Source organism: Tachypleus tridentatus, unplaced genomic scaffold (genome assembly GCF_004210375.1).
Source record: "Tachypleus tridentatus isolate NWPU-2018 unplaced genomic scaffold, ASM421037v1 Hic_cluster_2, whole genome shotgun sequence".
NCBI classification, from domain to species: Eukaryota; Metazoa; Arthropoda; class Merostomata; order Xiphosura; family Limulidae; genus Tachypleus; species Tachypleus tridentatus.
In genome coordinates, this window is record NW_027467782.1 from 23,714,080 (window position 1) to 23,727,063 (window position 12,984).

Genomic DNA, 12,984 nt, shown 5'->3' on the forward strand with positions numbered 1-12,984 from the left:
AAAACTAAAACCCCTGCCACGTTAGTTTGCGTTTTTGCGTTTGATACAATTCAAATATTAGAGACTTTAAACTACGAAGTCGTTAGTAGCTAGCACATAAAAAATTAAATAAACTTGGAACCATTGGTGATATATAACCTGGTCGAATCTAACCATGTTGCTCGGTTTGTTATTTTCTTCGTTTTGCATACACACTTTGTTTTCGGACGCTGGAGTTAATTTTTAAACCACACCTATCAACCCAGTCTTGATGAGACAGTTTTTAAATTAATCTTACTGTTTCTGTCGTGTTCACTCTACTAGCATTAGTGCTTGTGTCTCTCGAAACAATAAGTTTTGTGGCCTACAGGTCTAGTATTATCTGAAACAAAACCTAGATTTTAATGTTAATTTAAAGTTACAGGGATAAGCAGTACTGTTACTTTTGTTTTGTGAAACATCTCTTGGAATTCTGATGGGTAGTTTTCTTTCAAAGTGCTTGGTTTTTTTATTTCGTGTACCCTCCCACCCTCCACCTTATAAAATATTAAATCGCCAGTAGGCGGGATGTAGACTGTACACAATATATGGACATTGCCCTAAAAGGGCCTCAGTGAGTGGATTACTCTGGGTTACAGGTCTTTTGCACCTGACCCTCCTGGGTTTAAATTTTTAACGTACCCACCTACAAAGAAGAAGCGAAGCGAAACAAACAATTCGTTTCACGTTTCACGCATTTTACGTTGGCTCTTAAAACTGTATTCTTCGTCTTATGGATCACATAAGTAAATTGGTCTATACTTAAAACTGATTATCGTCTTTATGGATCACATAATTAAACTGGTCTATACTTAAAACTGATTATCGTCTTATGGATCACATAAGTAAACTGGTCTATACTTAAAACTGATTATCGTCCTGGATCACAAGTAAATTGGTCTATACTTAAAACTGATTATCGTCTTTATGGATCACATAAGTAAACTGGTCTATACTTAAAACTGATTATCGTCTTTATGGATCACAAGTAAACTGGTCTATACTTAAAACTGATTATCGTCTTTATGGATCACATAAGTATACTGGTCTATACTTAAAACTGATTATCGAAGGTGGTCTATATCCTGTGGTGTTCTACTCTAAGTTTAGTAAACGCATTTGTATAACTATGTTCTTACAACTATCTGTTTACTATCCATCATAAATATTCGAATAAATGCAGTTCAGATGAGACTTTGGAAATACATTAAAAATATTCCAACATTACACTTACGGAAGGCAAAAATAGTAACGTTAGATATAATACAGAATTATTGTAAATAGCTACTTAAATAACAGAAATATACACATACATTTATTGTATATCTTTTACAAATTTTATTGTATTTTGTATCTTGTACAGTAACAAAAAAGGTGAGGAACAGAAACTATAGAAATAATATAAAATTATTACAAGACAATTGCTTAAACACTAGAAATATACATTTGTCTTAGTGTGTCCATTTTAATAAACATATCTAATAATTCTTCTTACAGAATATATTATAAATAAAGGTGAAGACCTGAATCCGAAGGGATGTACAACACAATATTATCGTGTAATCACCAGAAATATTCTCTTACTTATTCGTCATGTTTAGAAACATTAATGAAAGTAAGAGAATAATGTATTAATATACGTTATTATCAAAATAGGCTAAAGAGATAAGTAATGTCACCATAAGCTGACCAAGAAATCACTGAATGTACCGTCAGAATGGTCAAAGAGATAAGTAATGCCACCATAAGCTGACCAAGAAATCACTGAATGTGTCGTACATAATGGCTAAGCAGATTAGTCATGTAATCATAAACTAACCAAGAAATCACTTAACATGGTCACAAATTATAGACTGACAAGAAAACTTTAATATAGTATCGCACGCAAAAATCAAGCAGATAAAAGTACAGCAAGAAAATAAGAAAAGGTATCTGTAGATGGGTGTATAGATACTGACCTTGTATGTAAGTCTCGAGCGTAGGGTAAATAAATCTCTTAAAATATGGAAGAAACGCAGGTTCTCCACCCACACAGTTTTACCATACAAATCACCATCCACTACCTGAAATACACTATGGGAAGGTTATATATAGACCTCAACTTCAGATGTGAGAACATAAGTAGCCGAGACACTGAATATAAAAAAGTTGCACCAAATTAAGAACTGACCACTGGGGTGATAAGATAACTTATCCCCTGAAGTTGGGATTCCAGTCCCCATAATAGTCAAATAATCTGTGCGAAACAGAAACTTGAATCGTCGTGTAAAATACTCAGTGAAAGAACAGAATTAAAGAAAGAAATGTAAACCAAAGAATTATCAATAGAATAAATGACATCTATTTCATTCAACAATGTAGAAAGGTACAACTAACCCTTAACTTTGTAAAAGTAAAACTATCAAAACATTTAATAAATACACAAAGATTATCCAAAATTTACAGAAAAAACTACTTAAAGCCATGTTGAACATGAAATACAAAGAACTCCATGACTTACAGAAACAAAAAATGAACCGAGACCATCAACTGGCATGCTGCATTAAACCAGAGATTTACGGACTTATACAACGAAACATAAACCAAATCAACACTAGGAATGACAGGAACAAACAGATCTACCACAACAAAAAATTATAAAACTAAGATGCAAACAACAGAAAAGACATCACGACAAACCGGTAAGTAACCTCATATATTAACAGATCCGACTGACAATTAAACTCAGACGAGATACATCTACTTAACAAAGGACTCAACTTCGCAGTAGCACCTAAGAACATTCCAATCTTAGAAATCAAAACATGTTTAGAAGATTAAGCCAGGAGACTTGTGATACTTTACAGAAAACAAAAAAAACAAGAAAACAACCAACAGAAAGAATGCAACTTAGACAATTTTATTGACATCCAACAGCCAAACTTCCCAGGGAAAATTAAAATTTATATTTTCCATAAACACCTAAAAACAACATCTTAAACGATTTTTTTCAAAGATTTTTCTCACTAAACCATCAACATAATTTCACAAAACAGAAAGCTAAAAAACAATCTTACAAAAGAGACATTAATTCCATTAAAAACCTAAAACAAGACAAAACATAAAAATTCTAAAAGCAGATAAAGGTAACGCTATAGTCATAATGAACAAGAATTGAATACATCCAAAAAATGAAGAACATCCTTCAGACACAAACAAATTTAAACCAATAGAAACAAATCCAACAAAGACACACGAGACGACGCAAACAAAACTATTAAAAAAAAAAGCCAACACAAACGCTTTATTCCTACCTACGTAAAACCGACTTACGCACACCACAAATATACGGCATCCCCAAACCTCATAAACCAGATTGTCCATTACGATCAATAATGTCCACATATGAATCGTTTATTTACAATCTTGGTAAATACATAGTATGGGCATTCTCCAAATATGTAACATCAGCCAGCTCATTTATCGAAGACTCTTTTAACTTCAAGTCTAATCTAAATCAACTTAATCATAAAGCCTTAATGGCCAGTTTCGATGTTATATCCCTATTTACAGAAGTTCCAACCACTGAAGCCTGCAAGATAGCCTTAGAAATCTATATTCGAGATCCTAACCCAACTATAGACATTACCAGCAACCAATTAACAACCTCATAGAATTCACCACGATAAAGACAAACTTCATGTTCAACAACCAAAACTATATACAAACAAATGGCCTAAGCATAAGCAACCCAGTATCACCAGTTCTAGCCAATATTTTATGACACAAGTTGAAACACAAGCAATTAACACAGCATTACATCCACCACTATACTGGTACAGATATGTACATGACACGGTTACGGATTCAGATCCACAGAACACATACTTAATTTTTCAATCACATTATCTCTATACATCCCAACATTAACTTCATGTGAACAGGAAGAAAGCAATCAAATATCATTTCTTAACCTCAAAATTACAAGAACCGACACACAGTTCAAAACAGAAATCCACCGAAAAATCACCATACTGACCATACATTCCTTGGGACTCAGCACATGAAACAAAACAAAAACTCAACATACTTAGAAATCAAATAAAACATAAAGAGTTACCAGATTAACGATAATTGTATTAAAAGTGAGCAATATTATCAATATCAGCTTTCCACAAATGTAGAAAAACATTTAACGCTATTTAGAAAGTAAATCACCAAAGTAAATATATCTGAATTCTGCAAATGCAACATATTTACATCAGCAGTATAAATAACATTTGGCAAAATTAACAATATGACATTCCCAGTTAATACTCCTATTCAAAACCGCCACAATATTATATTATATATTATAAAATACACTGATAAATTGTCACAATAACATTATAAAATACAATGTAATTGCCACGACTTTCTATATTGAACAAGTAGAAAATGAAAACCAGATTAAAGAATAGCAAAAAGTCATTTACAGTTTGACACTGTAGTCAATAAACACAAAAGTGAAGGTTTGTTTGTTTTGTTTTTTGAATTTCGCCTCAAAGCTACTCGAGGGCTATCTGTGCTAGCCGTCCCTAATTTAGCAGTATAAGACTAGAGGGAAGGCAGCTAGTCATCACTACCCACCGCCAACTCTTGGGCTACTCTTTTACCAACAAATAGTGTGATTGACCGTAACATTATAACGCCCCCCACAGCTGAAAGGGCGAGCATGTTTAGCGCGACTGGGCGCGAACCCGCGACCCTCAGATTACGAAGCGCACGCCTTAACGCGCTTGGTCATGCCAGGCCTTTTAGGGACTGATGCATCATGTAAACTCTAGCTATGGAACTCTAAGCCTAACAGTACCGTTTATTCGAAGAAATAACTTAAATATGATAATAATAAATTTAAAATTTCAGTGAAAGAATTAAACCTAATAATGAGTACAATTTATCCCCTTTAATGAAAAATGATTTTTCATATTTCGTTTAAAATCTTCATACATTTAAACGTTTTTGTTTAGCTTACGGAATTATTGGGCTACTTGGTTTAATATTATCCATTTAAACATCGTAAACTTAAGTATTATTGTTTTCACAAGGCCTTCTGAATAATAAAAATAAATCTTTGTATGTGTGTGTGTGTGTGTTTTCTTATAGCAAAGTCACATCAGGCTATCTGCTGACCCCACCGAGGGGAATCGAACCCTTGATTTCAGCGTTGCTGTCGTTGTAAAATATTTATTATTTCCTTTCAATAATTCTCCTGGTTTCTTTTTTTTTTTCGGGATGGGGTGGGGTGGGGTTGAGTGAAGTGTGGTGGTGGAAGAGATTTGGGATGGGGTGGATTGAGTGAAGTGTGGTGGTGGTAGAGATTTGGGATGGGGTGGGGTTGAGTGAAGTGTGGTGATGGAAGAAAATCAGTCATTAAATAATCTAAAATAAAGGGTATTTTGGTAATTTTTAGGATTAAGAAAAGGTTACTTCATCGAAATCCGTATTTCATTGTTAAATCTGCATCAAAACAAAATAGCTTTCTCCCCGTGGCTTCCAAATGGCTTCAAAGGCGAATATGATTAATATGTGAAGTTTGAAAACATATTTGGTCCATTTATACCTTTCTTTAATACAAAATCAAAACTAACACTTGAAAAAAAGAAACGTTCTTGCTGCTCGATTATTCTTATTTATTTAATGACACTTTTTAAACTATTTCTCCAGCACAACGTTCGTGTATTTTACAGCTATTTCAAACTTTTTATGACAGGAATGTTTTATAAAACTGCCGTACGTTCTCTGTGATTATTTCTAACCAGCAGTAGTGTATATAGTATTGAAATATTTCGTACATTTAACACAAATAATTTTCAAATATTCTGAAATTTAATGTTCATAGTGTTCCTTACCCAGTGGTAAATTATTAACAACACCAATAAAGGACACAGTGGCTCAACGGTAAGTCTGTAGTGACTCAGCGGTATGTCTGCGAACTTACAACGCTAAAAACCGGGTTTCGATACCTGTGGTGGGCAGAGCACAGAATGCTCATTTGTGTAGCTTTGTGTTTAATTCAAAAACAACAAGAACGACAGAGCAGTAATAATAATGATAATTACGGCAGACATTGTGATCTACCAAACAGTTATTGTGGAATCATTGTTTTTTAAAAGTCAATGTAACAGGAAAAAACTTGCACCTCAACCTTTTTGAACTAATAAAAAATTACACAATAAGATAAAGAGATTGTTATATATAGAAAGAGGAGATGATAGTAACTCAGAAATGTATTAACATTAATTATTTTTGTAAATTTTAAAATTTAATGTGGAGTTCATTATCTATAGAAAGACATAATGACCGTACACACGACGTTATGTGGCTGAACGTTGTGGTTTCGAAGATTATGGACTAATTTAGAGTTAACTTCAGGTGCAGAACAACCATGTATCATTAAGTGGTTTATAATTTCTAATAATACACAAGGTCTTGAAGACTTAACCGTCAGTAACATCCAGAATATAACCCAGAAATAACCAACTTAGGACTCTAGGCCATGTGATACACTTAGAAACCTTTTTATAATATATAAAATAGATTGATTACGCAATATGGCAGGGAATCTTTTGAGCGATGAAAATATAGAGGTGTTGTCATGTATTGTTTAGTCTGTAATGACAAATTATTTCCGAAATACAAAGGGTCATATTAAAGGTCATCCTTTTTAAGAGGAATGACTATGAAAGGTTGTTCATAGACGTTCGTCATGAAAATGTCTAGAGCGGTCATAAAAAAGGAAACTTTGGTTTGTTTGTTCTTTCTTGATACCTGCAACCCTGTCCGCTGTGGAGAATTTTAGAATTGTGATCCTTATACGTACCACTGACTTACAAGATGACTAAAAAGGACATATGAATGACTCCAGTAAAAAATATGTTTACCTGTGGTTGGACAATGGAAAACTACTAAAGAGATCTCTGCAGCGTATGAGACGTCAGCTTAAGTCCAACTTCATTAAGTCAAATGTTTTAAACAATGAAAACAAAATAGAAGTTGACAACATCAAGGCAGCTTGAAATGCATTTATAGTAGATCCAAATAAGAAAATGTTCGTTAGCATAGAAGAGAGCAACTCAAACTGAGGGCAATGAATAACTTGGTCTGGTTTGATGTATAGTAGTTCACCTTTTTTATTCGTTGGACAGTAAGTGACTGGAGGTTGTGGTTTGATATACAGCAGTTCATCCTTTTATTTATTGGACAATAAATGATTGGAAGTTGTGGTTGGGTGTTTTAGTGTTACACCATTTTGTTTATTGTACAGTGATAGATTGGAGATTGTAGTTTGATGTGTGGGGTTTCATCCTTTGATTTATTGGATGTGTTTGTGTGTGTATTTTTTCTTATAGCAAAGCCCCATTGGGCTATCTGCTGAGCCCATCGAGGGGTATCGAACCCCTGATTTTAGCGTTGTAAATCTGTAGACTTACCGCTGTTCTAGCGGGGGGCTTTATTTATTGTACAATAAGTGATTGGATGTTGTGGTTGGATGTTTAGTATTGCACCTTTTTCACTATTGTACTGTGAATGATTGGTAGTTGTAGTTTATATGTTTAGCTTTTTATATTTTTTACACTTGGACAATAAATGATTGGTGGTTGTAGTTTAATGTATAGTGTTACACCATTTTCACTACTGGTAAATAACTGGATGCTGTGGTTTGATGTGTGGTGTTACACCCATTTCAATATTAGACACTCAATAACTGATTATTGCGCTTTGATGTGTAGTGTTACACCCCTTTCATTATTGTACAATGAATGATTGGAAGTTGCCATTTAGTGGGATGTGTTTTATCATTTTTCTTATTGGACAGAAAGAACCCGACTCTAAATTATGGTTTGATGGATAGTATTTCACTCTTTTCTCTATTGACAAAAATTCGAATTCAAGTGAGAGTGAAAATCACTCGAGACGATTGGCCTCTATGTGTTGAGTTACTTTAATGGCGAAAGTTTCTGGAGGTGATGTAATAGTGTGGGTGGTGAAAGTAGTTGTGAAAACAATTAAAGTGTTTTATTCCATAAGAAGAGTGAGATTCCATTGAATACACAAGATCAAGTCCATCACAACATTACCATTGTTGATTTGACAGTTAGTTTGTTTGAATTTCGAACAAAACTACACGATGGCTATCTGCAGTAACCATTCCAATTCGCACGCTCAATCCATTTTTAGCCACACCTTTTTTCCCTCTTAAGGTGTTTTTTATTAGATTTTAAAGTAAACACGAATTACTTAATACCTTTGAATAAAGATACACTTTGAAAAGATTATTTATTCGTGGACTAATTAATATAAATGTTTTAAAACAACGTTGTAGATAATTTAATCAAGAAATATGATTAACTAACCTCGTTGAATCTCTACAACTTTGGAGATTTTAATTATTTAATTCTAAGTCAGTTATAAGGACAGCATAATTATCTACTTTTATATTTATTATATTATCTATACAGGACAGTTTAATTTTGAACGCTTTTTCTAATCCAGCAAAACATGAGTTTAATTAAATATATTGGTCGTAAGACGGTTGTGTTAGGCCTAACGTACTTTTAATATTACATCTTTTATGAAGAGTGTGTTTAATTGAATTCACACATTGCTAGATTAGAAAAGACACTTACATCCTAACACTTAGAGAATAAACAATATCATGTATTATTATTTACATTTAGATTCTAAAAACTTTTAACTCTGAGTTTGTGATTTCTGCTTAATTAACCTCAAGGAAGGATAAAAGAAAATCCAAAAGTTTACTTTGAATGTATTCAGCAAGAAAAAACAAATATTTACCTATCTAACGTCATTTTCTTTAGGATGTGTACTGAAAATGTTTCACAACATATTACTTTTACACGATAAGACTACTGTTTGCTTATGATCTGCCCATCACGGGTATCGAAAACCGGATTCAGAACGGCTGGTATGGTATTAACACTTTTACCAAAATAAGGCGGTGAACAACGTTTCGACTTTCTTACATTTTAACTACAAGTGTTGGCCCGGCATGGCCAAGCGTGTTAAGGCGTGCGACTTGTAATCTGAGGGTCGCGGGTTCGCATCCCCATCGCGCCAAACACGCTCGCCCTTTCAGCCGTGGGGGCGTTATAATGTGACGGTCAATGCTATTATTCGTTGGTAAAAGAGTAGACCAAGAGTTGGCGGTGGGTAGTGATGACTAGCTGCCTTCCCTCTAGTCTTACACTGCTAAATTAGGGACGGCTAGCACAGATAGCCCTCGAGTAGCTTTGTGCGAAATTCCAAAAACAAACAAAATAATAACTACAAGTGGGTTTCTTGTCATTACGAAACCGTTTTATTATCAGTTTGAGTCCACAGACATATAGGACTACTGAAGACAGACTGGAAAAGCAAAGAGTGAGACACAAAAAGGGAATGGATAAAAGCCTTATCCCTTTTATACGATAGGGTTATTGAAGGCAGATTACAGGAACAAAATATGAAGGACTCAAAGGGAACGGATTTCTTTTCCTTTCGTTTGTTACTGTTAATAATTAACACTAAAAATCGTTCTTTTTCTTACAATAAATGATAAACTAGTTTTTATTTGTTGTTACAAATGCTACATCATTCATAATTACATTAAAAGTTTCCAACCTATCTAGTTTGAAAAAAAATAATCTTTTTTTATCGTGTCAGGATACAGAATATCATAAAGTGAAAAAAATCCGAATAAATGCATAATACAAAAGTTCAGTTAGATATGTATTTTTATCTAAATATGAAAACCTAAGAATATTAATATTTTAATGCTATCAGTGTTGGAAGGAAAGTAAGTTAATTTTAACAGACATTTAAACAATTACACGTGCTATGCACAAACATACAGAACTTACAGCTTCCATGCTTTTCTGTTTCACAAGTACAAACGTTAGCCACAAAGATTCCCTTTGACTGTACATTTCTCAGAAGCTTAGACACATGCCTGATTGTTTACATGTTATGTTGGTTTTATGAACCTAATGACCGAAGTTACCTTTTGTACCAGAAGTACAAAATAACTTTATATTTATTAAAAATATTTACGTTTTAATATGCACCTTTATTTTAGCGAATGACGTCATCGCTTAATTTGCTTTAACCCAATTAAAAACTTATTGTTAAGTGTTGATATTTAAATTACCGCCAAGTGTTATTCCGAAAGCATAAAATGAAAAAAATTAATAGTGTTAATAAGCATGTAATTACTTAAGATTTAAGTAATTCGTAAAAAGAGTAAAAAAAGTTTACTTACGTGGAACCTGCAGGGTTACCAAGAAGGACAAAATATCCAGTCATACATACAAGATGTTAAAGTCAGTCACGACATAATAAGATTTGGAATGTCGAAGTTTCACCGTCTATTTCCTCGTTATTGAAGGTTGTAGAGCAGTTCACGCGTCAATGACGTCAAGCCACGTGAAACAAAGACAGATTCAACACAAGTTTAAACAGTAAAATGTTGTTGTTTTTTTTTAAATTGATTACTTTTATAAATGTTGGTTCATTCATCGATATGTCAGGTGAAGTCTATGTTGTCCAGGTGTGATAGTAAAGAACTAGCTTTAAGCACTTTCATTTTGTTGTGCGATTCCAATCTATCATTGGTAGACTCACTCACGTGCTCTAGTTCTTACCTATCATTGGTAGACTCAGTCACGTGCTCTAGTTCCTATCTATTCATTGGGTGTGTGAGTTTAATTATTTACCATCTTCTGTTAAAACCCATCTTTCTCGTAACAATTTAGCCATAGAATCAATTCAAAGTGTAATTAATCAAAACGCCGCTCAAGAAGTGTAAAATAACAACAGATAACCAAAACAACTAGCATCCGAGTTTTATTGTGTACAAAACAACAGTTAGTAAGCCATTATCTGGTTAGGACTAGGTATATATATATATTAATAAATAATACAAAATAAATGTCACTTAGATGAATATCAACAAATATCAAACAAAAAAAGAAAGAACCAGAGAATAACATAATGCTTCAAAAAATGAACCATTTCTTATGTCAGTAACAATATTTAGCAATAATTATTTTTAACTAACTCGTTTAGCCATCTTTATTTGCTGATTAGACCACGAGATTACATCTCATGTGATTAGTTATTATAATAAATCTACATAATATTTCACAACATTAATATCTGTACGTCACCGCTAGGAGAAACTTCTCTCGGTTTCATAATACATGAAAACTCAAAATTAACGTGCTGTATCGAGAAAGTGAGTTAGCACTTTAACATATTTAAAAATTCATGTACAAACTTAATGGTAACCGAAACGTCACAAAATAAAACTACAATCTGCTATCTCACAGTAACTATACAACATTATCGACTTTTCAAAATGTTATGAGACCAGATTTAATTCTAAAGTAAACAATGCTTCAAGTTGTTGTTTGATCAACAGTTTTTCGACTTGCTTTCAAGTTTAATGACTCAGAAGTTACAGAATTCTTCTAAAGACTGGTGAAGGTAATGTTAGGTTCAATTGTTTTTTTGTTGTTTTTAAATTTCGCAAAAAAGCTACTCGAGGGCTATCTGCGCCAGCCGTCCCTAATTTACCAGTGTAAGACTAGAGGGAAGGCAGCTAGTAATCACCACCCACCTCCAACTTTTAGGCTACTCTTTTACCAACGAATAGTGGTATTGACCATAACAGTATAACGACCCCACGGCTGAAAGACGAGCACGTTTGGTGCGACCGGGATTCGAGCCCGCGACACTCGGATTACGAGTCGAACGCTTTAACACGTTTGGCCATGCCGGGCCGTTAGGTTCAATAAATCACGGTTGTTTGAAGAATTTTATTTACGTTAACATAATATCTGATAAAACAGATATTAAAAATATGTTATACTGTGTTACTCACTAAGTTTTTTTCTGAAAACTTAAAAACAATGATGTTCCAGAATTGTATGTTTGATGTTGAAAAAAAACCTAATTTTAGGGACAAAGAAAAAGAACTTTTTTGTTTTATTTTTATATACGTATCACGTATTCTTAGATTTAGTTTTAGTTCGACTGACCTTATGATTTGTCAAAAGTTAAATGCTTCCAGAGAAAGTTCAGCTATTAAAACAACTCAACATTTCCGATAGCCGTGGGAGCATTATAATGTGACGGTCAATCCCACTATTCGTTGGTAAAAGAGTAGCCCAAGAGTTGGCGGTGGGTGGTGATGACTAGCTGCCTTCCCTCTAGTCTTAACTGCTAAATAGGGACGGCTAGCACAGATAGCCCTCGAGTAGCTTTGTGCGAAATTCCAAAACAAACAAACAAACAAAAGATTTAGTTCGACTGACCTTATGTGTCAGTTAAACTAAGTTCAGCTATTAAAACAACTCAACATTTCCGATAAAAATAGACGTAAAACACTGTAAGCATTTTAGCATTTTTGATTTTATTAAAATTGTGAACTAAAATTTTACAGTAGAAATACAATATATACATAGATTTTATCTAAAATTGTGAACTAAAATAGAATGACTAGAGCTGACAGGAACATTTCATATGTTACGTTGTTTAATTACACATTTTGTTTTATCTAAAATTGTAAACTAAAATAGAATGACTAGAGCTGACAGGAACATTTCATATGTTACGTTGTTTAATTACACATTTTGTTCGACTTGCAAAGCAAAAATTCGCCGAGTAATTTCATCACCAACTGAACAATATAAACAAGAATTATTTAAACACACATAACAGAGAAATATTATGACACGGGATTCATGGTTTCATAGTAGGGTGAATTCGGTTTGTCGGTTGATGGTATTAGCTTCTGCTGGTACATTTGGATTGTGAGTAGCTTCAGTTCGTGTTCCGAGCCAACTAGCTGCTTTCCGGGTTTATGATCTAGGCTCGCCAGACGATAAAATCGCAGGCTATTGCATATAGATCTCGTTTTTGATGTCCATTTTGGTTATTTTCCAG